Here is a 25,558-nt window from a genome sequence, read left to right on the forward strand (position 1 = left end):
TCTCCTTAGCGGATTTTATTTATTTTTATACATGTGTGTTGTTTGAGACAATTTAAATCATAAAACATGATAAATAATATCCCGTATATAAAAGCACCCTAAAAGTCCCACTTGGATTCATATTTGCAAGTCAGAAGACTTTGATTAAAGGCTTGTGTCCTGAAGGTAAGACATAATCATGTTTAGTTAGTCTCACGTGGCCCTACAGTGTGTGAATGGCGTTACCTTTCTCATTAACCACGTTCCAATTTATTTCCAATTATTTGGTTTTGGTCCCACACGTGCACTATTTTGGTGCTGATTGGAGTTATTAAATCTCATTTAGTACAGGGTTTACTCATCCATAATTAGACTTAGATATCAGATATGTTAATTTAATGAAACGAGTGTACGGGCATATATTTTTAATAGAAGGTAAACGACCTTCCTTATCATCATATAAAGGCTATCAAAGTTTCTACCAAAAAAAAAAAAAAGAGAGGCTATCAAAGTGTTTGATCTAATTCATAAAAGACCAAATTTAAGATGACTAATTGATTACCTTACTTTCTACTTGCTTTCATAGATTAATGACGCATTCGAAGTACACATATTACAAGAATCGCTTTAAAAATGTGGACCCGCTTCTCTTATGACCGTAGCTATGAGTTCAAGCGAAAATTCTACTTGCTTAAACTTTGATTCTTGAACCTAAAATAATTCAACATGCTCTAGCTTTAGTGCTTTACCTTATATGATATAGACTTTGTGAATACTGAATAAAGCCATAAATAGTGCGAAAGCAAGATCTATCATCATTGTTAAGGAAGAGACAATGTCTACATGGAGACTAGATCATAAAATTTACTTCTTTCTGAACCATTTTTCATTGGCTTCAGAGTCTGCTTACTTTTTCGTTTTAAAGTTTACTTAAGTCTTGTTATTTGGTGTCTAAGTTAATTTGTTCATCGAATTAATTAATTAATTTAAGTTTCTAATATCACTTCAGCCTCTTTCCTATTTCTTTCAACAAATTATTCCAAATAAAATTACGGACCATTTCGAACAGTAACAAACAAATATTACTCAATCTTTCAAAGCCATAGACTGTATGCGAAAAACGATATTCTTTTGAGAAATAAATTAACTTATTTGAATGCATTGTGTTTAAGAGCACCGAACATGTTTTTTTAAACAAAATGTTAGTCTTTTTATAAATGTATTTTGTGAAAAAAATTCCATTTATTAAAAAAAAGCTATTGTTGCGTAATTATATTGTACTCTATGTTAATGATGTCCAAAGCGCATAAAAAACAGGTTAGATAAAATATTGCGATTTATAAAAGAGAAATTCTCTAGTCTAATTATAATTATCAAAATCACAAAATACTCATCTTCTATCATATGATTTTAAATGCCTTTTATAAGCTAATTATAAACAAATTCAAAATTTTAAATCCAAAAAAGTAAGAAAAGTTTGTAATGATAGCTATCGGCTAAAAATCAGAATTTTTTTTAAAAATAAAGATAATTATTTACAATTAAATCAACTTTTTATCTGATAATTTCAAATTCAAAACACTTTTTAAATCTTCCTCCTCAAATCAAGTTAATTTTGTTGCTTTTCAATTTTTGCCCAACAAATTACAATCAAATACGTTGCTTCATTTGTATTGAATCTTGGCTTGAATATGTTATTTTATTTTTATTTTTATTTTTTTTAAAAGAAGTGGCATCAGCCCCAAAATCGGCTATATTTTGAATTAATGCTTTTTTGAATATTCGAGTTATATCTAAAGGGCAATAAATCTATTTGAAACTTGATTTTTTGAATCATCCCTTTAAGTTAATGAATAATTTAAGGAGAAATTGTAATTAATTCAAAGGAGATAAGTCAGCAATATTGATGGTACCAAAAATAATTTACTTCCCAAGAAGTTCAATCTTATAAGCATTATTGTTGATCTTCTCAAGAACCTTGAAGGGACCATCAGCTCTCAGTTATATCTTGCCAAACCTATTAGTCAGAAAATGTTCCTTCTTAAGGTGGATCCACATCAAATCACCTTCTTTGAAAACAACTCGCTTACTATGCCTTTCACTTTCTACTTATATTTCACATTCTGCTTTTGAATATGAACCTGTGAGTGTGACTCCTTATGCTTCTTAAAGCTCATCCTATATGTTAATTTGTTAGGAATAATAGCTCTTGGCGCAGAGATCACAAGGACATCAGGAAAGTCCTCCAGCAATGACTTAACACTCTCAAGGGAATGTTAGAAATACCAAAATTTTATATTTTATTCCATCACCACACAAGAAAATATTCCAATGATATTCACAGCCTCCTACTAGAAATTTCCTCTAGACAACATAGTATTCTTTGCTTTCTTCCCCAAATCGAAAGAATTTCTCCGCCCCTAAGTTCATTTCAGGTATAATCATAATAGAGAAAATAGCATAAGGTATCAGTATATATATATATATATATATATATATATATATATATATATATATATATATATGATGCGTATGTGCTATCATAAATTTTACTAGTTAGAGAACAATATATGAATTACGCAACGTCTTGCAACATACCAAGTATAAGGAAACCATCTTGTGTGGCACAAAAACATACAAATATAAGAATGCATTATTTTATAATTCATTTTCAAATAGAAAACAGTAAACATACCACATATATAGACCAACCTCCAATGGAGTTTGGTGAAACAAATACGGGATTAACCTTGAAGATTGAAAGCTTACCTTTCACCGCGGAGTCCTCCGATAAAATCCTAGTGTCCAAGAGATCACAATCACTAGCTCTCGCAGTATCACAATCTATTTCAAAATTATAAAGATAATTATAATATGTGCTAGTCCACTACATTAATGTCAACATTGTCTTTTGCAAATTATGACACTTAAGGCTTCCTCCAAAGCCATTAGTGTAATTATTCAATTTATACCTTACACTCATTTCACAAGGATCCATAGTGGTTTCTTAAGGTTACATAAACTTAAAATATCACTTACTAGCACAATAGAGTCCACAAGTTATTTCCTTAAAGAATAATCCGAAGGAACTTACCCTATTGGCGTAATTGGCATTAAACCGTTCTTACCATTTCTAAAATTGGTATTACATTACTTTACCATAAATTCCAAGATTTTATTGTGTTAAACAATACCTCTATTAATCCGCAATATAGGATAAGTTGAGACACGTGAAACACGTTGTGGATGTTGGCCAAGTTCGGAGGTAAGTCAAGCCAGTAGGCAACAGGTCCTATCCTACCAAGGATCTGATATGGCCCTATAAATCTCGGGCTAAGCTTCTTCACTCCGAGGGCCCGACCAACACCGGTGATAGGTGATAGTCTCACAGACACGTGCTCACCCTCACTGAACTCCAGTGGTCGATGCTTGACATCGTAGTAGCTCTTTTGGTGATTCAGCGCCTGCTTCAGCTTCTCTCAGATCATCTGAATCTGCTGGATGATATCTTGGACGAAATCCAAGCCAAACAACTCCTTATCTTCAACCTCATACCAACAGGTAGGAGTCCGACACCTCATACCATACAGTGCCTCGTAAGGCGCCATGTCCAGGCTAGCATGAAAACTGTTGTTGTACGAAAACTCAATCAATGACAGGTACTTATCCCATGCTGAACCCTGCTCCAAAGTGCAAGCCCTCAATATGTCCTCCAAGGTCTGGATGGTCCGCTCAGTTTGTCCGTCAGTCTGAGGGTAATAGGTTGTACTCAATCTCAAGTGAGTAACAAAAGCTCCCTACAGCGCCTCCCAGAACCGAGATGTGAACTTCAGGTCCCTATCACTGATGATACTCTCGGGCACCCGTGAAGCCTCACGATCTCGCGAACATATATCTTGGCCAACTGCTCTGTAGTGAAGCTCACCTTTACTGGAAGAAAATGGGCAGACTTGGTCAATCTGTCCACAATGACCCAGATAGAGTCACAACCAGCCTGAGTCTTAGGCAATCCGACTACGAAGTCCATGGAAATGATATCTCACTTCCATTGCAGAATCTCAAGAGGTTGAAGCTTACCAGACGGCTTCTGGTGTTCTATCATCACCTTTTGACATATCAAACATTTGGACACAAAAACAGGTATATCTTTCTTCATGCTCGGCCACCAGAAATTTCTCTTTAAGTCCTAGTACATCTTTGTAGCACCAGAGTGGACAGTGAACTGGCCCTTATGAGCCTCTGTTATCACCTCCTCAGTCAGAGGACCTCGAGAAATCACAATCCTCTTCTGGAAAGTCAACAAACCATCCTCATTCCAAGACACACCATCTTGGTTCTTCACATAATCAAGGCACTCCCTTTGCACCTGCGCCTCTTTAATCTTTTCCATAAGATCATTTTCGACTCTCAAAGTTTCCATTTCGAGAAGTGCATCCCCAAACAAAGAGGTCACTGTCAGATCTCGAAACTTTTCAATGACATCAAAGTCACCTATCATCAAACTGGATAGACTCACGGATTTCTGACTCAAAGCATCAGCTACCACATTGGCCTTGCCCTGGTGGTACTTCAACTCAAAGTCGTAGTCCTTCAGAAATTTCATCCATCTCTTTTGTCTCATGTTCAGCTCCTTCTGGTCAAACAGATACTTCAAACTCTTGTGGTCACTGAACACGGCAAACTTCATGCCAAAAAGGTAATGCCTCCAAATCTTAAAAGCAAAAACGATAGCAGCAAACTCCAAATCGTGAGTCGGGTAGTTCTCCTCATAAGGCTTCAACTGCCTCGAAGCATATGCAATCACTCTGCCCAACTGCATCAGCACATAGCCCAGCCCTTTCCCAGAGGCGTTACAATACAGCTCAATCTGCTCAGCAGGATCAGGAAGGACCATCACAGGTGTCGTCGTCAGTCTCTCCTTCAATTCCTGAAAGCATTTCTCACACTCGTGAGTCCACACAAATGGAGTCTCTTTTCGGGTAAGGCAAGTCAAAGGAAAAACCATCTTGGAGAATCCCTCGATGAACCTCCTGTAGTACCCAGCCAAACCTAAGAAGCTCCTCACTTCTGTAACCGTCTTGGGCCTCTCCCAATCTAACACGGCCTCAATCTTGTTGCGATCCACTGCAACTCCCTCAGCAGAAATCACATGCCCAAGGAACTTCACTGACTTGAGCCAGAACTCACACTTTGAAGGTTTAGCATAAAGCTTTTTCTCCTTCAGCACTTGCAACACAATCCTCAAGTGCTCCGCATGCTCCTCCTCTGTCTTGGAGTATATCAGAATATCGTCGATGAAGACGATTACGAAGTGGTCCAAATAAGGCTGGAAAATTCGGTTCATGTAATCCATGAACACTGCGAGTGCATTGGTCAGTCCAAACGGGATCACCAAATACTCATAATGACTGTATCTCGAACGAAATGTGATCTTAGGGACATCTTCTGGCTTCACCCGAATCTGATGGTATCTGGACCGGAGATCAATCTTCGAGTACACGCAAGCACCCCTGAGTTGATCCAACAGATCATCAATATGAGAGAGGGGATACTTGTTCTTGATTGTCACCTTGTTCAATTGTCTGTAGTCGGTGCATAATCGCATGGTCCCATCTTTCTTTTTCACAAAGATGAACGGTGCTCCCCATGGAGATACACTCGGTCGAATGAAGTCTTTCACCGAAAGATCCTCAATATGCTTCTTCAGCTCTGCCAATTCTGGTGGAGACATCCGATATGGAGCTAATGAAGTAGGCCCCACACCAGGCAACAAATCAATGGAGAACTCTATCTCCCTCTGTGGCGAAAACTCAAGAATCTCCTCAGGAAACACCTCAAGGAATTCCCCCACCATAGGAATGCTAGTGACATCCTCCTGTGTCCCACTCACCAAACCTCCCAACATGACATATCCGAATGCCCCTGCTCTCAAGGCTCTCCTAGCCTGCAGCACTGAAATATAAGGCTAGGAACTGGCTGTGGAATCACACGGAGACATTACCATTCGCTTTGCACAGCAATCAATCATCACACAATTCTTGGACAACCAATCCATGCCAAGGATGATCTCCAAATTTGCCATCGGCAATCCTATCGCATCCACCAAACTCTCACGACCATCCCACTGAAACACGACATCCCGATGTACAGTGGAGGTATCACACTTTTCTTCGGTGGCGGTAGTCACCCACAACGGTGGAGAAAGCACAGAACTGGGCAACTCAAGCCCCACAGCAATCGGGGTCGCGATGAAAGAATGTGTGGCCCCGGAATCAAACAAAATATCAACAGCAGAACCACCAATAGACACAGTACCTCTCACAAGGTTTGGAGACCTGTCCGACTGATGTCGATCCAAAGTGTACACACGACCGGTGGCAGGTGACACAACAGGTGCTGCTGTAGGTGCAGTAGGTATCATCTTCAATGGAACTACTGAACTGCTACAGCTCTTGCCGTCGAAGAAGGGAAATCTCTGGAATAGTGGCCCTCCTTGCCACACTGAAAACAGATCAACTGACCGGTAGCACACGGCCCAACATGAAATGTACCACACCCCCACACCTGGGAGTAGGAGTTCTAGCTGAACTCCCCTGAGTAGAAGTCTTCTTGAACGGGCTAGGCGCCTGCCTAGCAGCCAACTGCTTTCTCTTTCCTTTACCAGCAAACTTCCTGTCTTTCCAAGAAGTGAAACTACCAGTTCCTTTTACCTCAACCACTTTGGCCCTCTTGGCCTTGCTCACAATACAGACATGCTCAATGTCCCTACACTGTTGTACCAATGTACCAAAATCTCTAGATGCAGCACCAGCGATACAATCAACTATCTCTTCATTAAGTCCCCTACGGAACTTAGAGGCCAAGAATGTCGGGGTCGACATAGCGATACGAAAAATGTGCAAACTTGACCAGTTCATTGAACTTAGCCAAGTACTCGTTCACAGTCAACGAGCCTTGCACCTAACGGCCAAATTCTCCCTGTTTCCTCTCCTGCGCATCATATGGAAAATATCTACCCAGAAAGCAATCTTCAAAGAATGGCCATGTAATCACATGACCCTGCATCGCATACACGTGAGAGGTGTTCATCCACCACTCATGAGCATCTCCCTCCAGCATATGAGTCGTAAACATCAACTTCTGCGGATCAGTGCACTGCATAACTCTGAAGATCTTGTCCAATGCCTAAAGCCATCTAGCAGCAGCGATAGGATCATAAGATCCATCAAAAGAAGGTGGCTTATGCTTGCGGAAAGCATTCAGCCGACGGTCAATAACATCACGGTCCTCAACTGGCTCAAAGTAGGGCTGCATCATCCCAGTAAGATGACTGGCACCCTCAATGTGACTCTGACTATCATCCTAAAGACTGGGTGGAGGCGGTGGTGGTGATGGCGGTGGAGGTTGTGGCGGAGGATGCTGCAGGACCAGTCCTCATCTCCTCCAACATGACCCTCATCATGGTCATGTTCGCCAAGCGATTTGCCTCCAGCACATCCTCTGTGGCTTTCCTATTTGCCTCTCTGAAGGCGTCCAACATAGCCTGGTTTTCCATTCTCATGGCCTCCTGGTCGGCCTATCGAGCCGCCTGCATCTCAGCCAATACAGCCAGGATCGGGTCGGGTTGACCCTTTCTAGCCTCTCAGCCAATATAGGCATATCCAGCATCCACGCATAATCATCATAAAAGCAGTAATATCAGCTAAGCTCCGGTCTCCTGCCGCTAGAGGTCTCAAACCCCGCATTACCTGAACCTAAAAATGGTGCCCCAAACGTGGGGTGAGATTTCTAAACAGAAATCTCAGTAAGACAAGGGGTCCTCAAGGATCTTCCACCCCAAGCTCACTTACATGTGCAATATAAGTTCGAAAACAGTTAAACAATATAAGTTCCAAAATCAATGCAATGCAACAGATAATCATGTCATGTGTGTCAAAACTATTCTACTGATCAGAGAAGTGCAGGAATACGTCTATTACCCACACAGTACACGCCCATACTGTACCCGCCCCCAGGACTACCCCATGGCTTCCTGGCTAGGCGAAACACCACATACATATCATAAGAGTTTTTCACTTAACAGCTCCATAGCATTTCAATAAAATAGTACATGAAAACTCATCATGCATATAAACCATCCCCCCATGGGACATGGTGGAACCAACAATGGCTAAACCGAGGACACGAAAGCTTACCTCTCAAGCAATCAATCCAAACCAAGTCCACAAGCTCAATGTCACCAAACAGCACAATCACTGTCTGTTTATATCAGAAATATCATCAATAACCATACTTTAACGATTCATTTCATCATGACACATTTCCTTTTTCGTTTACATCTTTTCTAGTTCATAATTATCAAGTATTAAGTTCCTAAATTAAAGGTATCACTGTTTCCCAACAGTAACACCAACTTCCTAGGCCATCATGCCCAAATGGGGACTTTCCCACGCATTAAAACTGGTTTCTGGTCATTTTCACAGGCGATAATCGATTACCAAGCACATGGTAATCGATTACTGAACTAGGTAACCGATTACCAAAAACAGGGTAATCGATTACTGAACTAGGTAACCGATTACTGCACATGGTAACCGATTACCAACAAAAAGTAATCGATTACAACGCGGGCAGAACAGTTTTCTGCATAATTTTTCTGCATAATCCGAGACCCCAAGGCTTCCCCAAGGTCCAAGGTTCGGTTTTGGCACAAAACAGTGGTTCGACAATACTAATTAAACATGGATTAACAACTTTTAACTTGCTTAATCAAAGTTATCTCTTTTCATGACATAAACAACTATTTTCGTGAAATTTCAAAGGGAATGTTCAAGGTATACCTATGGAGGTTCAAACTCAGACAGAAAAGTAGGCTCTTGGAGCTCTCCAAACTGACCCAAAACGCAAGTTCAACAAAGCCACGAAAATGTAACACAAGGTTGGACCTTTCTCCATCAAAATGGCACCATGAAGCTCAAAATGGCATGGGTATGGCTCTCACACCTCACAACCTCAAAGTCAGAAGCTTTCCCCCTAACCACAACTCCCACAATTCAGAAAAGGATGAACTTTTATCCACCCATGGCTAGAGCACACTCATACAAGCAACTTTGGTGAAGAAATGAAGTGGAAAGGTGCTCTCTTGGAGCTTCTATGGAGGAGAGAAGATGGGAGAAGGGTGGCTACCTCAAGAACCTCAGAAAACCCACGCAAGATTATAATTTTCTGACCTAGGATCATGTGCCCATGGGTATTTATAGGCGCGCTTAAGTTAATCGCGCAGTATTAGCGTTAATAGCTACGCTTATCGTTTTAATCTCAAACTTAAGATTCTGAACCTAGCCATTTTTATAAGATTTTTCATATTTTTATTTTATTTTTCGCAGCACCTTTGCGGTACGCGCTTTTCCATAGCCAGTATCAGTTCTGGCACTAGTTCTCATTATTTTAACTTGAAACTTGTTTTACAAGTTCTACATATTATTCTAGGAATATTAAAGCACTTATTATAATTTTCTGGGACACTTCATCAGTACGCATTTATACCGAGTAGCAGAACCGGTATCTGCACTTTTTGTCCGAAAAGCGACTTTCAGCATTCATAATCACTTTCTATATTTATTTAAGTCTCATCATAATTATTAAGGTCAATTATGGAATTATTTCCTAATTTCACATATTTAATTAATTATTTTCCTTAATTAACGGTGCGGGTTCTTACAGTTATCATATCATCGTATTAAGCGCTGTTTAATTAAAATGCGGAACTAACTTTTTCTTTCCAATTATGACATCATTATTACTTGCCAAGTTGATTACTTAATCATTTTTCAAAATATTTCCTGTATGTAATTGCAATATAAACAGTTAACTACACTGAATAACCTCATTAAATAAATAACTGTGTCTCTAGTCACGGAACTACAACACGTAGACCGGACAAATCATGATAGTTTATACAACTCAAAGCTACAAGCATAACTAGCATCAATGTGGCATGGACAACCCCCATGCTCACCAAAAAAGGCAACAAAGCCCAATAAAGTCTCAAATCATATAGCAATATAAAGACATTAAACATAAGTCGGCATCCAAGCAGATCAACATAAACATGCATAAACAGTCAACTAAGCTCCGACCTCCTGCCGCCCGAGGTATCAGCCCCCGAGGTACATGAACCTGAAAATGTGCCCCAAACGTGGGATGAGATCTCTAAATAGAAATCTCAGTAAGACAAGGGGTCATCAAGGATTTCTCCACCCCAAGCTCACTTATATGTGCAAAGTTCCAAAAGCAGTATAATAATATAAGTTCCAAAATCAATGCAATGCAGCATAATATCATGTCATGTATGTCACAATCCTACTGGCAAGAGAAAATGCAGGAATTACATGCGTTTATAACCTACAATCAGTACAAGACGCCACTTGCACCCTCCCATAGAATCACAATCTTGTATGACGCCACATACTCATGCTTGCCGTCTAGGTGGAACAACACACGCATATCATAAAGCACTTGCACTTAACAGCTCAACAACAATTCAAATATCAATACATGAACACATCATGCATATAAACCATCCCCCATGGGAGATGGTGGAACCAACAATGGCAAAACCGAGGACACGAAAGCTTACCTCGTAAGCTAACTATCCAACTCAAGAGTCCAACCAAGTCTAAGGTTCATAAACAGCACTCTCACAGTCTGTTTATACCAACAATCGTATCAATATTCATATTCTAATAGTTCATGACATAACGACAACGTTAACCTTTTACCTTTCATGCCATTAGGCTTCTCCCAAAGCCCAAAGCCCTTAATTCAATTGATTCTGACTTAGTTAATTATTACAGAGGTTCAACATAACCAATCATGGGTCCACAAACCCAAAAATACCATTATGTTCGAACAGAACAGTGACACTCTCGAAATTCTCAGAATATCAGGATATTTGTCGGGGGCATATCCGGATATCCATATCCGAATATCATATCCGGATATTTCGCAACAGAATGCAGTTCTGCATTTTCGCGAAGATATCCCACTTTTAACACTTATACATGTTAAAGAATGCATATTTAAGCCCATTTAGACCAGTGATCATGTTAACTACTTAAACAACTCATTAAACATGTCAAGATTACATCTTTTAACATAGGAAGCTCATGACAAGTGATGGTGCTTACCACCCAAGCTTAAAACAGAGGCAAATGGTGTTCAAGGAGCTCTCAAGTCAGCCTCCAATTTCAGACTTCAAAGATGCACGAAAATGGATCCCAAGCTTGGCCCTTTATGCCACAAGATGGCTTCTTGAAGCCTTAACTACCAAGACAATGGCTTCCCTCCACCCAAACAATGAAGTCAGCCCCAACCACACCAACTCAGAAGCTAACCCTCAGCTATGGAGTACCCCACACCCTCACAAGGCCCACACACTCAAGGCTATGGTGTTTAGATGGAGAAACAAGGGCAAAAGGTGGTGCTTTGGTGAAAAATGGAGGAAGAGGAGGGTGGAAAGGGTGGCTTCTCAAACTTCAGAAAATCTCACGTAGAGATGTTAACTTTCTGACCTAGAAACTTGTACCACTCACTATATATAAGTGTATTAATTTTAATCACACTGTATTAGAATTAATAGCTACGCTTATCATTTTAATCCCAAACTTTGGATTCTGAACCTAGCCATTTTTTTAAGATTTTCATATTTTTATTTTATTTTTCGCAGCACTTTTTCGGTACGCGCTTTTACGTAGCCGGTATCAGTTCTGACGCCAGTTCTCATTATTTTGACTTGAAACTTGACATAGTAGTCCTATATATTATTCTAGTGACGTATACATACTTTTCAAATAATTTCGGGATACTTCATCGGTACACATTTATACCATGAGGTAGAACCGGTATCTACACTTTTCGTCAGAAAATCGACTTTCAGCATTATTACCCACTTACTATAATTAATTAAGTCTTCTCATAATTATTAGGGTCAATTATGGAATTATTTCTTAAATTTTCATTTAATTAATTAAGTCTTCTCCTAAATTAACGGTGCAGGTTCTTACAAAGGTGGAGAAAGGAGATGATACCCTAGGAGAGGGCAGCCATGGTCGACGAAAGGAGAGTGGAGGCTACTGACTTAGGGTTTAGAAAATGAAGAAATGAGTCAATGGGGGGAGGAGGTAGTGCTTTTAGGCTGGTTTACTAAGTTAAAACACTTGAGTTGGTAAACACCTCTTTTTGCCATACTACTTAACTCACCTTCCTCTAATTCAAGGGCTAATTAATTTATGCAATTTTTCTTGTTATTTAACTACATAAAATTCGTGGAATTATAGTTACCACTATTTTCTATGTTTTCAGATAATTTTCTATGTTTCTATCTAATAATATTTGTTAATTATTATTAAATTTTAAAAATTCCAATTTAACGATTCGATTTCTTACATATGCCTCTTGCTTTGAGAAATAAGGGGCGTGTCAATTTTCTCCTTGATATATATATATGGGTAAACAACTTCTCCTTTGACGGGAGAAGTTGTTTTTTGCAGCTGAGAGAATTTTTTGATGGGATCCATTGATTAGTTAGGAAAAAACAAAACAAAAAAGATATCACACATTCCAATGCTTTTTGATGTGAGTTGATGCACCAAAAAAATTTCTCCATTAAAAGGAGAAGTTGTTTACCCTATATATATATATATATATATATATATATATATATATATATATATATGGGTTTGCATTTGTCATTTAACATGACACAACATAATTTCCTACTCACACAATATTTTGTGGGGCCCACACTTTTTGAAGAAAAAAGAAAAAAGAAAAAAGAAAAACTACGGCACGTAAAATGAATCTCTATAACATTACACAATCACTTTTCCTACAACATAACTCTTATAAAACCCATATATATATATATATATATATATATATATTACACAATCACTTTTCCTACAACATAACTCTTATAAAACTCATATATATATATATATATATATTTATATAGGCAGGATCCTTTGACACTAGTGTCAAATTTAAATTTTGACACCTCATCTAAGAGCCGTTAGATCAAAAAATGATCAACGACTCTGATATGTAAGCATATGACACCATTGATCTTTTTTGATATAACGGCTCTAAGATGAGGTGTCAAACTTCAAATTTGACACCGGTGTCAAAGGATCCTACTTCATATATATATATATATATATATATATATATATATATATATATATATATATATATTTCTACAACCACTTTAGATAAAGTTATCTACAGCCACCACTTTTAACTATGTTCTCCCGGGAGAACATAGTTATAACACTAAAGATTTTTCTCTCTCTCCACGTCAGCAGACAAGTTCTGAAAAGTAAATGAGGAGAGAGAAAAAGTCCAACTTTAATATTATAACTATGTTCTCTCAGGAGAACATAGTTAAAAATGGTAGCTGTAGATAAGTTTATCTAAAGTGGCTGTAGAAATGTTTACCCCATATATATATATATATATATTATTTAGGAAGTACGTCTATAATTATCAGGTAGCATTAAACCATATACAGAAACTCAACAAAAACAAAACAAAAGATAAACCATATATAGATGTAGAAATAGAATACACGTAGTAGATTAGCGCACGTCTGAACTAAATACGAATCACGTTGAAATAGAAATTAACGTTGAGTTTGATCACTACAAAAATCAAGGTTACAAACAAAATGGGATAGAAACTAAACTACCCAATTAAAATGGAAAATCCTCATTATGCCATATAAAATACAATTTTTTTTTTCTTTTAAATTCTGAACCTGTTAATTAGAAACTAGACTAAATCGGTTCGAGCTTTGTTGGACTCGTACATATATAGGGAACGGCTTCCAAAACCATTCTCCAAGCTCAGACTAGAGTTGGTAAAAAAAAAAAGCAAATTCATTATCACCCAAAACAATAATTGTTGGTACAATACAAATTTTTATTATTTTATCTTAGAACACCAAACCCTTACAAGGCATATGCACTTATAGACTGACTTAATAAGGATAGATCAAAAACCACGCTGACTTGAACACAATCAATATAGCAATCCAGATGAATCCAAACTATTGTTATAGACTCTACAGTCTTAATTGGCTAGACACAATAATAAATAATTAAACCCTTGATTCAAAACTTAGTAGAATAGAAATTAAGGTTTTCTAGGGGATTTTGGGGTATGAGATCCATTTGCTCCGGTTGGAGGATAATCTGAAATATCCATCATCATTCTTCCTTCTTCAAGTCCTTTCTCCATTTCAAACAGCTCCTCCCAGTTGCTTAAGTCCATAACCAGATCCTCCTACAAATTAAAGAAGATCACAACTTTGCCACTATGTCACACCAAAATAATAATAATAATAATAATAATAATAATAATTGGCATTTTTTTAGGGATAAGAATAGTAACCCATAGATAGCTATACAGAAGGAAAACGACCATCCATTTCGAGTTATAGTAGACTTGAATTTTCTTTTTGGGGAAATCAAACCTTGGATTTTTATTACTTTGAGATCATTGAAGATCTTTTTTAGTCCCTTACAATTTCAGATATTAATCAGAAGTGAAAATTGATTTTGCCAGGTAGCTAGGGCATCATGAACATGTCCCTTTTGAGGTAATTTTGCCTATTATTTTCTTATATTTAAGATTTATAGGATAAATAATAACAATAATATCTGCACCAAAGAAAGAGAGCGAGAGTTAATACCTTAGCTTGATGATTTTGCACTGATGGATATAATTTCCTGGTCTTGGGGCCTCCTATATATTCACAAGATATGCAACATCCTTATATAAAGTATATATAAACAAAGCAGAAAATCAGCTTCAAAACCCTAAAAGGTTGAAACAAATGAAACTTACTGGTTGCAGGGACAGCAGCAGCATATACAACATAGGAAAGACAAAGAAGGATAACCAGATTTTTGAGGAGGGTTTTCTTTTCCATGATATCAAAGTGGATATATAGAAAAGGATATGATATAAGAGATTGGAAATATATAGTAGAAGACTAGAGAAGAGCAATGCTTGGTGGGATGGTATGGATTCAAGGTAAAGAAGGTCCTTATATAGAAGAGCAAGGCTAGAATTACATAATTAAATATTGGCAAAAGAACAAAAACACTTCTATATGCGCTACAAACTTAATTACAAGATTGAAATTAAAAAAAAAAGGTAATGTGTTCGGTATGGTAACTGTTTAGTTATATGAATACGCAATCTCTGTCATTAGATAATCTAATTAGGTATTTACCACGGTGAGTAAGTTTTTTTGTTTTTTTTTTTTAAATACATATTTCAAGCCAATTAAACATGGTTAATTCTTGTAATTTAACTTTTGTGATCATTTTCATATATTAATTTAATTCTCTTAAATTAGGCAGTTTTTATTTGATGAAATGGTTTCCCCAATCGATAAATCAGAGACCCAATTAATACGGTTTGAGCAATTGTCAAACCCTATAACAGGTCGCAACAATCACTTTTTCTGTCCCAGTTATTTAACTCAAAACCCATGGTAAAGGGAACAAATTTCTTAGCATTTGAACCAATTATTGTTAATTTCTTTAATTAGACATTTACCACCACGAATTTGTCTTTGAATTACCATTTCATCTTTACTATTCGCAATCCTAGCTATAAGAAATCTAGTTATGCATTATTTTAACTGTTATCATTACATGTCACTCTTCAAATACAAAACATTCTGAGCAATGCATGTACGTAATACATAATTGGCATTAGTTTGTAAAAACAATCAATGATGCACAACCTTAGCGTAAACGTCTTAGGCTTTCTGTTCTATAAATATTAATCCCTTTCTGTTTTTCTGCTTGCCAGATCATGTTAGAATTAACTTAGAGCTCGGAAAAGGTCAACCAAGCGTGATATATATACATGTTTTTTAATATGATCAAATGCATGTTTGTTGAATGAGATTCTTATTTGGTATTTTGAATTCGTTACTATACTTATTGGCGCCTTTTTCTAGCACAATAGAGTTATGCTATCAATTTTCAGAAAATACGAGGTAAATGGTAAATATATGATCTCATTAGCATATATCAACACTATTTGATCATGTTACTTTTGATAAATAAACATATGAACTATATATTGGGTATAACATCAAGAAACATATATTTATATTTTTACTTTTTATTCGAACATGTGATACATATGAAAGACACGTATTGCTAAAGTCCATTGCCGTTTAATTCAATTAATAATGTAGAGCTCCGACCCCGTTAGGAGAATAACCTTCATAATTGAGTACCAACAATTTGGCCAAGATGCCAAATATTTAGGCTCTAATATACAGAAGGAAAGGGTCGAATACGTGTCCACCCCACACTAGCTTTAAAATTGTCCTAATTAAAGGTTGGCATAGTGCAAGGGAAAAAAAATACTAAATTTTTTTGCTGTTTTTCTAAGACCTCATGAATCGATTCTCAAAATCCAGGACACCTGCATGTTAGATTTATTCATTATATAAACAAACCGTAGCGAGATACATGTACAATTGTTGGTAATTTGGCTCTCCTTGTGGGGTTATAAGTTTCAATAATTGGTGGCTGTTTTTTGTTATGGTGACATTGAATTAAACAAAATGTCCTTCAGGAGGCCAGCCATAACAAGAATTGCAACCTAATCCCAGGTGTTAGGTGTTCCCCAATCCTGAAAAGTCGGTACGTTGGTAGGTAGGAGTATAGCACCCTTGTGGGGTGTCATTATCTTAGAAAACTAGCATATATTTGTTGCTCATGCAGGTATCACCCAGTAAATATATAAAAATATATATGATGAATATATTCTAAAACCAACCCCGATGGGCCCTCAATTCCAGAATCTCATCATGCCGTGGCTTTAACTTTGAAATATGTGTTATAATGGGCCTGTGTCCAGGCTTTCACTAGCCCAAATCTCAATTTATTTTCTAAAAGAACATAACTTAAAAATCAAATATTTTTTTTTAAAAAATAAAAATAAAATTCTGCTCAAACCTCTATCACAATCAATCTCACCTCTCCTCTACTGCCACGTCCTCCATCACCATGTCCTGCCAAAGCCTCCATCACTGCTACCGCCCCGCCATTATCAATTCTTGCTTACATAATTTATTTTCATGTCCTTTTTTTTTTTGGATAAACATTTTCATGTCCTTTTTAATAATTCTATACATAATTTTTTTTTTAATTTTAACATTCAAATAATTTTTAAATTAAAAGTGAATGTCACCTACTATATCCAAATGTAAAATAGCTTTAACTTTTCTTAATTGTTTTTTTTTCTAAAATAAGTAAAGAAAGTACATCCAAACGCCCTTAGACTATTAGGGATGTTGAATTGTCTATTTTTTTTAATTATTGGTCATTTAGTTCATTGGCTACTATTTTCTTTTTCATTTGAAAATAAGCACGGTTAGCTCTCTGACACTATATATATATATATATATATATATATATAGAAAAAACATCGGCTGTCACTGCATATCTTTCCTCCTCATGCAACAGACTCAAGAAAAATTTCCACTCTTTTTTCTCTCTTTTAAAAAAAAAAAAAAAGTGATAGGCCCTCTTATGATTTTGTTTCAGTGGGAGAAAATAAAATTTTACAGACACCGGAGAGATATAAAGCCTATATATATATATATATATATATATATATATATATATATATATATATATATATAAAGGTAAGATCATTTGACACCAGTATTAAATTTGAAATTTGACACATCATCTAAGAGTCAATAGATCAAAAAAGATCAATGGTGTCACATGCTTACAAATCAGAGTCATTGATCTTTTTTGATCTAATTGCTCTCAGATGAAGTGTCAAATATCAAATTTGACATTGGTGTCAAAAGATCCTACCTCATATATATATATATATATATATATATATATATATATATATATATATATATATATTATTTTACATCTAAAACTGATTTTTAAATTTGACTCATATATTATCTTTCAAATAACAATGTTAAGTTCGAATATTTTTTCATCTTTAGTATATGGGTTCATCGGATCTGCAGTTATGGCAAAAAATGATGTCTATCACACACACACACACACACACACACACACACATATATATATATATATATATATATATATATATATATATATATATATTTATGAAAAAGAAGTTATTATATTATATCTCACTGATATGACATAGTGAACGGCAACAAATAATTTTTTTTGCATTTAAGTAGAAATGTTTTTCGTTAGTATATATGCGCATATATATATATATATAGTTATAAAAAAAGAAGTCATTACATTAATCTCACTTATATGACATAGTGAACTGCAACAAATAATTTTTTTTGCATTTAAAGTAGAAATGTTTTTCCGTTAGTATATATGCACACACACATATATAATTTGTGTGCATATATACTAACCAAAAAACATTTCTACTTTAAATGCAAAAAAAATTATTTGTTGCAGTTCACTATGTCATATCACCGAGATATAATGTAATGACTTCTTTATATATATATATGTGTGTGCGCAGTGGCGGATCCAGATAAAAAAAATTTATGTGCGCACATTTAGTGGGGGTTCGGGGGCCCTGGCCCCGAATTTTTTTTTGTAAAGAAAGTTTAAATCTTCGCTTAAACCCGCTCATAATTTAGTTTCTTCCATAACAAACTGCATGCAATAGTTTGACCAATTATTCCCCCCCAAATCTTACCATATATCATCATTCTATTTTATAGTGGTGAATAAAAAAGTCAACACTACTAGTAGATAAGGCAAACAAAATCACAGTGAAGGCCTCATCTCTAGGTATTAACTTATTTGAGAATGTCAGACATGCAATCAATCATCTCTTTTTAAAAAAATGAAAAAGGAAACAAATGATGAAGAGAGCATGGGAATGGGTATGTGACAGGAGAGGAAGAATAAGTTTTCTCTCTAATCAATTTGCGCTGCTACGTTATTTTAATCATCTCCATACGTTGCTAACTAATATAAGAATAAATATATTTTTTCGTCCCTAACAAAAAATTCGGTTCCCACTTTAGTCCATTATAAAAAAAAATTAGTCACCTGATCCCGATGAAATTTAAAGTGGACCAATTTTGATCTTTTTGAGAGACTAATTTAGGTCTTTTTTGAATTTGTGAGGGACCACGATTTTAATTAAATTGATTCACTTTAAATTTTTTAGGGACCTCAAGACTAATTTTTTTTTGTATGGAATTAAAATGGAGATCATATTTTTTGCTAGAAACTTAAAAAAATATTTACTCCAAATATATATATTGAATTAAGAGACAAATAAAAACCTGCAACAAAAAAAAATAGAAGTAAATTTTTTTTTGACCGCACTTGCCGGCATTTGCCCGCAAGTGGATCCGCCATAGTGTGTGCGCGCGCACAATATAACATGCTGGAAGCCTTTGCCTTTTCGTAATATATTCTAACTTTTCACTGTTATTCCATTTCTAGCGACTCTTTCATTCTATTTTATTATCTTCTAATTAATTTTAAAATTATATGCAGACATGTCATTTCAATTTTATTTTATTTTTTAAATTAAATAAATTACAATAAGCGGGAGATTTTTGACTTCACTATATATAAGACTAAAAAACCTTATTAATTTCAGTCTATATGATTATGGTAATTTATTATTAGCAGCAGTACACGAGCACAGGGTGCAAAGCGGTTTACCTCTAATTAAGTGTACCACGTAATTAATGTGTTGAATCTCATTTCATTTTTTTTGTTTTGTTTTTGGTTGACGTTGAATCTCATTTCTAATTGGTAAACTTCTAGAAAAAAGCGACTCTCCCAAAAATATTTTTATCGATATCCTACTGATAGTGGGGCAGCACATATAACGATATAAGTATAGTCTGTACGACTTGGAACTGAGGTATCTTGGAAACAATTAGATTAACCAAAACCAAAATAATTGGCTCCTATTTAGGTTTTCAGGTTACTTCCTACCAATGATAGCAATGAAATATTAAAAAAAGAGTAACAATTGATTCATCAAGCTTTTGCTTGATAAAGACTTAAAACCAGCGAGTCTTTTCCTAATGCTCCCCAACACTGATGAGGTTGGTGGGTGGGTGGGTGTCAAGGTGCCTTGCACATGAGCATATACGAGAAAAAAAGGGCCTTATCCCAAAGTAACATATGTCGGTAACACCGAAAGCTGTACTCTTAGAAATTTATTTATAAAACTCTTCTTAATTAATCACCATGCTCAACTTAATCATGGAGCCTGAAGGGCTTTTGGGGTTAAATCAAATGAGTTGTTGCTAATTAAATTAATATGGAAAATGAGTCTTTGCATGGTTCTGTGTTGTGCAATTTCAGATGAGATGTTTCTGGGTACTTAGATATAATCATATCATGCTAACCTAGCTTCCTCGCTACAAAAAGCCTGAACATATATATATAGGATTAAAAAAGAAAAGGAAATAAAGAGCAAAACTCTTATGATTAATACATCTGGCAAAAAAGTTCTTCTCTTTTTCTAATTACTCTCCAATCTAATACACTTAATATATTAAATCCAAAGGTACTGGGTTACTTCATTATAAGTCGCTTTGATGAGATCTGTTATAGATACCAATGCTTGATTCAGGTAAAGCTAAAATTCGTAGTAAGCGACTTTTTTGGAATTTAAAAAATTGTGTTCATCCGAAAAAGATATATATGTTCCACCAATGCATGTTGTTCGATCCTCTTAGATCGATATGTCTAATTTGAAATTGGTGAGTCTACGTAGGATCGGAGTTTGTTCTTAGATATCTATGAAGGCAATATTTTAAAGGGAAGCGGATCACTGTGCACTACAAATACCGGCATTGTTAAGACATGGGATATGTGCATAATGACAATTAAGAAAGTGACAGCTAAGAGAGAGAGAGGGTTCAAAAGTGCATAAATGTAGGCTTGGTCTCGTATCTAAAGAGAGTTTATCTATGGGTAGTGAAATTTTGGACCTTCCATTAATATTGGGGGCCCGATATTGGATTCTCTAAATATATGATAAGTGATTGACATTGTCATGAGATTTTTTGCCATATTGCTCTTAGTTGTTTACTTTTATTGGGCTCTTTAGAATATTAGCTCATAAGTTGGATCCATAACAGTTGCCCCTCAATTCAGTAGTCGGGCTGCCGGGTTATCAATCTTTGTCGTGTCTGGAATGCCAGGCTTATGCTATTCTGGTGGTCTACAATCGAGTTTGGACCCATCCTGCCAGGATCCGCCTTGCCTAAGTGGTTGGGTCAAATCATTCATTTGGTAAGTCGGTCGTGTCCGAGTCTGACCTGAGCAGCTTTTTCACTTGCATTGCTTGATTTGATTTCTGAGTCGAATCTTGATTTATTGTGTCGGGCTATTAGGTGTTGCTTTCACATTTCCTCCCCCAACTTTTCTAGCCGAGGTTCAAATTTAGATTGGATGATTCTTCCTTTGCTGCCTAGCCACGCGAGATCTTGATCTCGCCCTTATGGGTTCCAATTCTTGCATTTCTTATGGTTTTTTTAGTATTTTCATCTAGATTCGTGTTCCATGCCGAATCTCTCGGGTCAAGTTGAGCGAAAGACTTTGGCCTTCCACATCCTATTCACGATTATGCCTTTACATGTGTCTCTTTTCCATTGGTGGGACGTGCACTAGGAGTCGCGAGCCGCCTTCGTACTTTGTGTGTAATGATGGCTTACTATTGCATGTCGCTTTTAGTTTTTTATATATCCAGTGAATGACCCTTTTGCCCCTGCCTCTTCGACTTGGTGCCCAAAAGAGAAGTTTCATTTATCATTTGCCCCCATGTTCCCTTCTTACTTTTATTTCCTTCATTTTTTGTATGAAATTTCCAAGGTTTTTCTCGTGTTCTGCTGTGATTTGGATTTTCTGGGTCTACGTCTTACTTTCTTCACAAAGATTTGGTTGGGATACACTTTCTCATTCACGAAGCTTTTAATCTCCACTTTCCTCTACATTCACACAGGTACTTTTTAGATATGTTTCTTTTTTTTCTTTGCATTACGTATGATTTTCTGGAATTTTTTTGGTTTTTTTCTTTTTGCTATTTGCGTTTGTTCTTTGAGGGAATTCAGATAGCCTTGGGTGTTTTCCCTAGGGAACCTGATTGCTAGGTTTTTCTAGGCATTTGTGTTGCGACTTCAGCAATTGCACCGATCGTAAAAGTAATAAAGTGTACGCAGTACGAGATCATTCTCACGAGGATTAGAATTTCAATCACCAATTTACTATTTACGCTTTATTTGGACAACCAATAACGAGAATTTTTGAATGAAAATTTAAAACGAACAATAAGCAAAAAACAGAATAATAAAAGCAAGGAAGTGAATTGGAAAGTTTTTAACAATCAAAAGATCGGAGTTAGTATTTCGATTTCCCTCAATTTCCCTTTATGTTATGAATTAAACCTTGAGCAATTGTCCTTAATATATTGCCAATCAATTCCTCTGAATTAATTAGGATTCAATCCCTTTACATCCTAATTATTTATGATCTTGAACGAATCCTAGTTCCCGGGTTATTTCCCGAGAAAATAAGTTTTAAGATCAACAATCACAAGGTTACATAATTACCCTATGTTTATTCCTAGAATCATTAGAATTACGATGAATTTATCATGCATAGACCATGTACCAACATTCCTACTATAATACAATCACCCTAATTCATTCTATAAGGAGCAAACTCTTAGAAAGCATTAAGATAGGGTGAATTCATGCAATATAAAAAGGGAAATTACATTAAACATTCAATCCATAAACACAAAGGTTCGATTAGGTTTCAACTAATCCTAACTAAAAAGGATTCTAGCCTAGCATAGCGAATTTAAAAACACAAGAAAACAAAAAAGTTTCCTCAAACTCCATTGGTGTGATGGTGTTGTGAATCTTCAAGGTCTTCAGCGTGCTCTTGAAATCGACCGACCTCCGTTGCTCCAAAGCATGAAGAATGCACTTCTATATTTCAAACCAAACTTCACTCTTCAAAATTTTCAAAAGATGCTTAACTAGTCTTCGAAATTCCCTTTTATAGGTAATGGATCCGTGCCCTAAGTCAATTGAAAGAGTTGGGTCTTAATTGGACCGTGACAGGGCACTAAAACATTAATGAGCGCGCTTTAGTGAGCCAAAAACACATTACAAAATCACGTGAACGCACTAAAGATCCCTGGAGTGTGCTTTAACGCTCTCTTCGAAAGGGAAATTCTGCATGATAGCGCGCTTTTCCATAAGCTTTTGGCTATTTCTGTGCAATTTGCGCACTTTAGCACACTATTCTACACTAAAGTTCCCTCTTCGAGTAATGAAATTGCTTCTATGACGTGCATGAGGACATCTTCAATCTGCCATCTTATACTCCAAGTCCTTTAACTTCTTCCTTGCTCAAATTTACATCTATTTACCTTGAAAACAAGCAAGAATCAGTTATATCAATTCAAAATCCAACTTTCATGCTTTTCCAACAAATAACCTTGATTTTCATGCTTTAAAATATGTAATTCATATGATTTTACCCCTTAAGACATGATAAACTAAAGGTTTATTAACTTGCCTTATTGGCCTTTCTGGGTTGTTCCTTTAATCTCCTTTCCACAAAAGTTTCCCAAACACTTGTGCATTATTAAGAATGAGTGGGCTAGGAGGAGCTTTGCGCACCCGAGCCCATGGCCATGGTGACGAAGCTGAGGAGGAGGAGGCCACCTTTATATCTGTAAAGAAAAGAATGCTAAACACACCACAAGAGGGGGTGAATTATCGTTTACTTACAATGCAAGAAACAATGAATTTCAAAACCCCTATTCAATAAAACAACCAAGAACGAGTTCAAACAAAAGATATTTTATTCGCAACCCAATTTTAGAATCAAAACAACATAGATAACATGTCAATTCGAGTTATAGCGAAAAATATTAAAAGGATAGGGAAAAGAAGAGATAACACTGAATTTATCCTGGTTCACTCTCAAATCACACGAGAGCTACATCCAGACTGAGGTCGATCATTTCACTATGTTCCAGCTTCCAACCGGTGCCTGAAGAATCTGATTTACAACTGGAATTTTACAAGTCCTATGATCTCCTTAGATCGCGCTCAACCCATACATCTTTAGGTTCACTCCAATTGTACCAAACGAAATTACATCAATCCAATCAGTCAAGACAGTAGTAGGGCAACCTCCCTACATTCATAATTACATGAGAAATCAGAAAAAGTCAAAATGGAGTTCAGTCTTTGATTTTTGATATTTTGATGTTTTTCAGTGTTAATCCTGGTTCATAAAACTCTAATATATGTTTATATAAGTGCCCAAATCAGTTAATAGTCGTTGGACATCAAATTAGATCATTAACTTCGAGTTTAAGTGACCTTAAGTAATCGATTACTTTTTAAAAGTAATCAAGTAACCGATTATTGTTCATCTAGTATCCAATTACTTCTTCGAGGAACCCACATAATCAATTACTCCATACTAGTAATCAATTACTTCAGTACATATGACACTTTTAAATGCTGTTTTTCAATCTTAATTGCATCTAAGTAATTCTTAATGACTTCTTAATGGTTTCTAATTAATGACTCATCATTCTAACAGTTTTCCATGTATGTGAGTCATGTATGTATGAATGAAGTGTATTGATTCATAATATATGAGTTTATGACTTATAAATGCAATGCTCAAGCTAAAGTTCAATCAACTCAACCTCTAAGTTTCTAAAACTTTAAAATACAATATACAACAATGATAGCTTGAGTACTCATATCTCTTCATTTTTCTTCAATCTTTGAGTCTTGTTGTGCTTTTCATCACTTGAAAACTTTGACTTTGATGTTGACATTTCCAATTTGAGTAGTCCTTTCCTTTTAGCACTTTGTCTTGGTCTTCTAGTACCATTTGAGACTTGTTGCACTGCCTTCCATGTTGTGCATCCATGTTCAGCACGTTGATACTTTGTTATCATCAAAACTTCAAATTATAGACTTGATAACCTGTGGTTCAACATTATCCTACCTACCCTCCAGGATAGACCAGATAGAGGAGGAAAAATAGGAGATGCTTCTTCGTGCGTATCGTAGCAGAGGCAGCAGGAGGAAGCCCTTGTCGTAAAAACCTAGTCGAGCTCGTGGTTCTTTCTGCACCTTAAGACGAGATTCGCGGTCTGCATTGGTGGATAATCTGGATAGTTTAGCCACATTGCAGCCTGAACGCGAAAACTTTTATGGAATAGTTCATTCCTATAACGTGGTTCCATCCAGCCGCCCTCAGTTGGGGGCTTACCCCTGCTTGCTGAGTAACTTCTCCCCCGAGGTGATCTTCCAAGAGAGGTTCATCTTCATCACCACACCAATCTCATCCCGTCAAGCAGGAGAGGGTGTTCGGGGCCACAACCTACCCGCATTGCATTTTTTTAAATGCTAAGTTATCTGAGTGTGGTATCAACACTTGCACTCAGTTATTGACCCTCGTAGAATTTACTCATCAACCATTTTCTTTGGTCCCGG

The sequence above is a fragment of the Gastrolobium bilobum genome, unplaced genomic scaffold (assembly GCF_033153095.1).
Source record: "Gastrolobium bilobum isolate Gb01-03AN ecotype WA unplaced genomic scaffold, APGP_CSIRO_Gbil_v1 utg42610, whole genome shotgun sequence".
NCBI classification, from domain to species: domain Eukaryota; kingdom Viridiplantae; phylum Streptophyta; class Magnoliopsida; order Fabales; family Fabaceae; genus Gastrolobium; species Gastrolobium bilobum.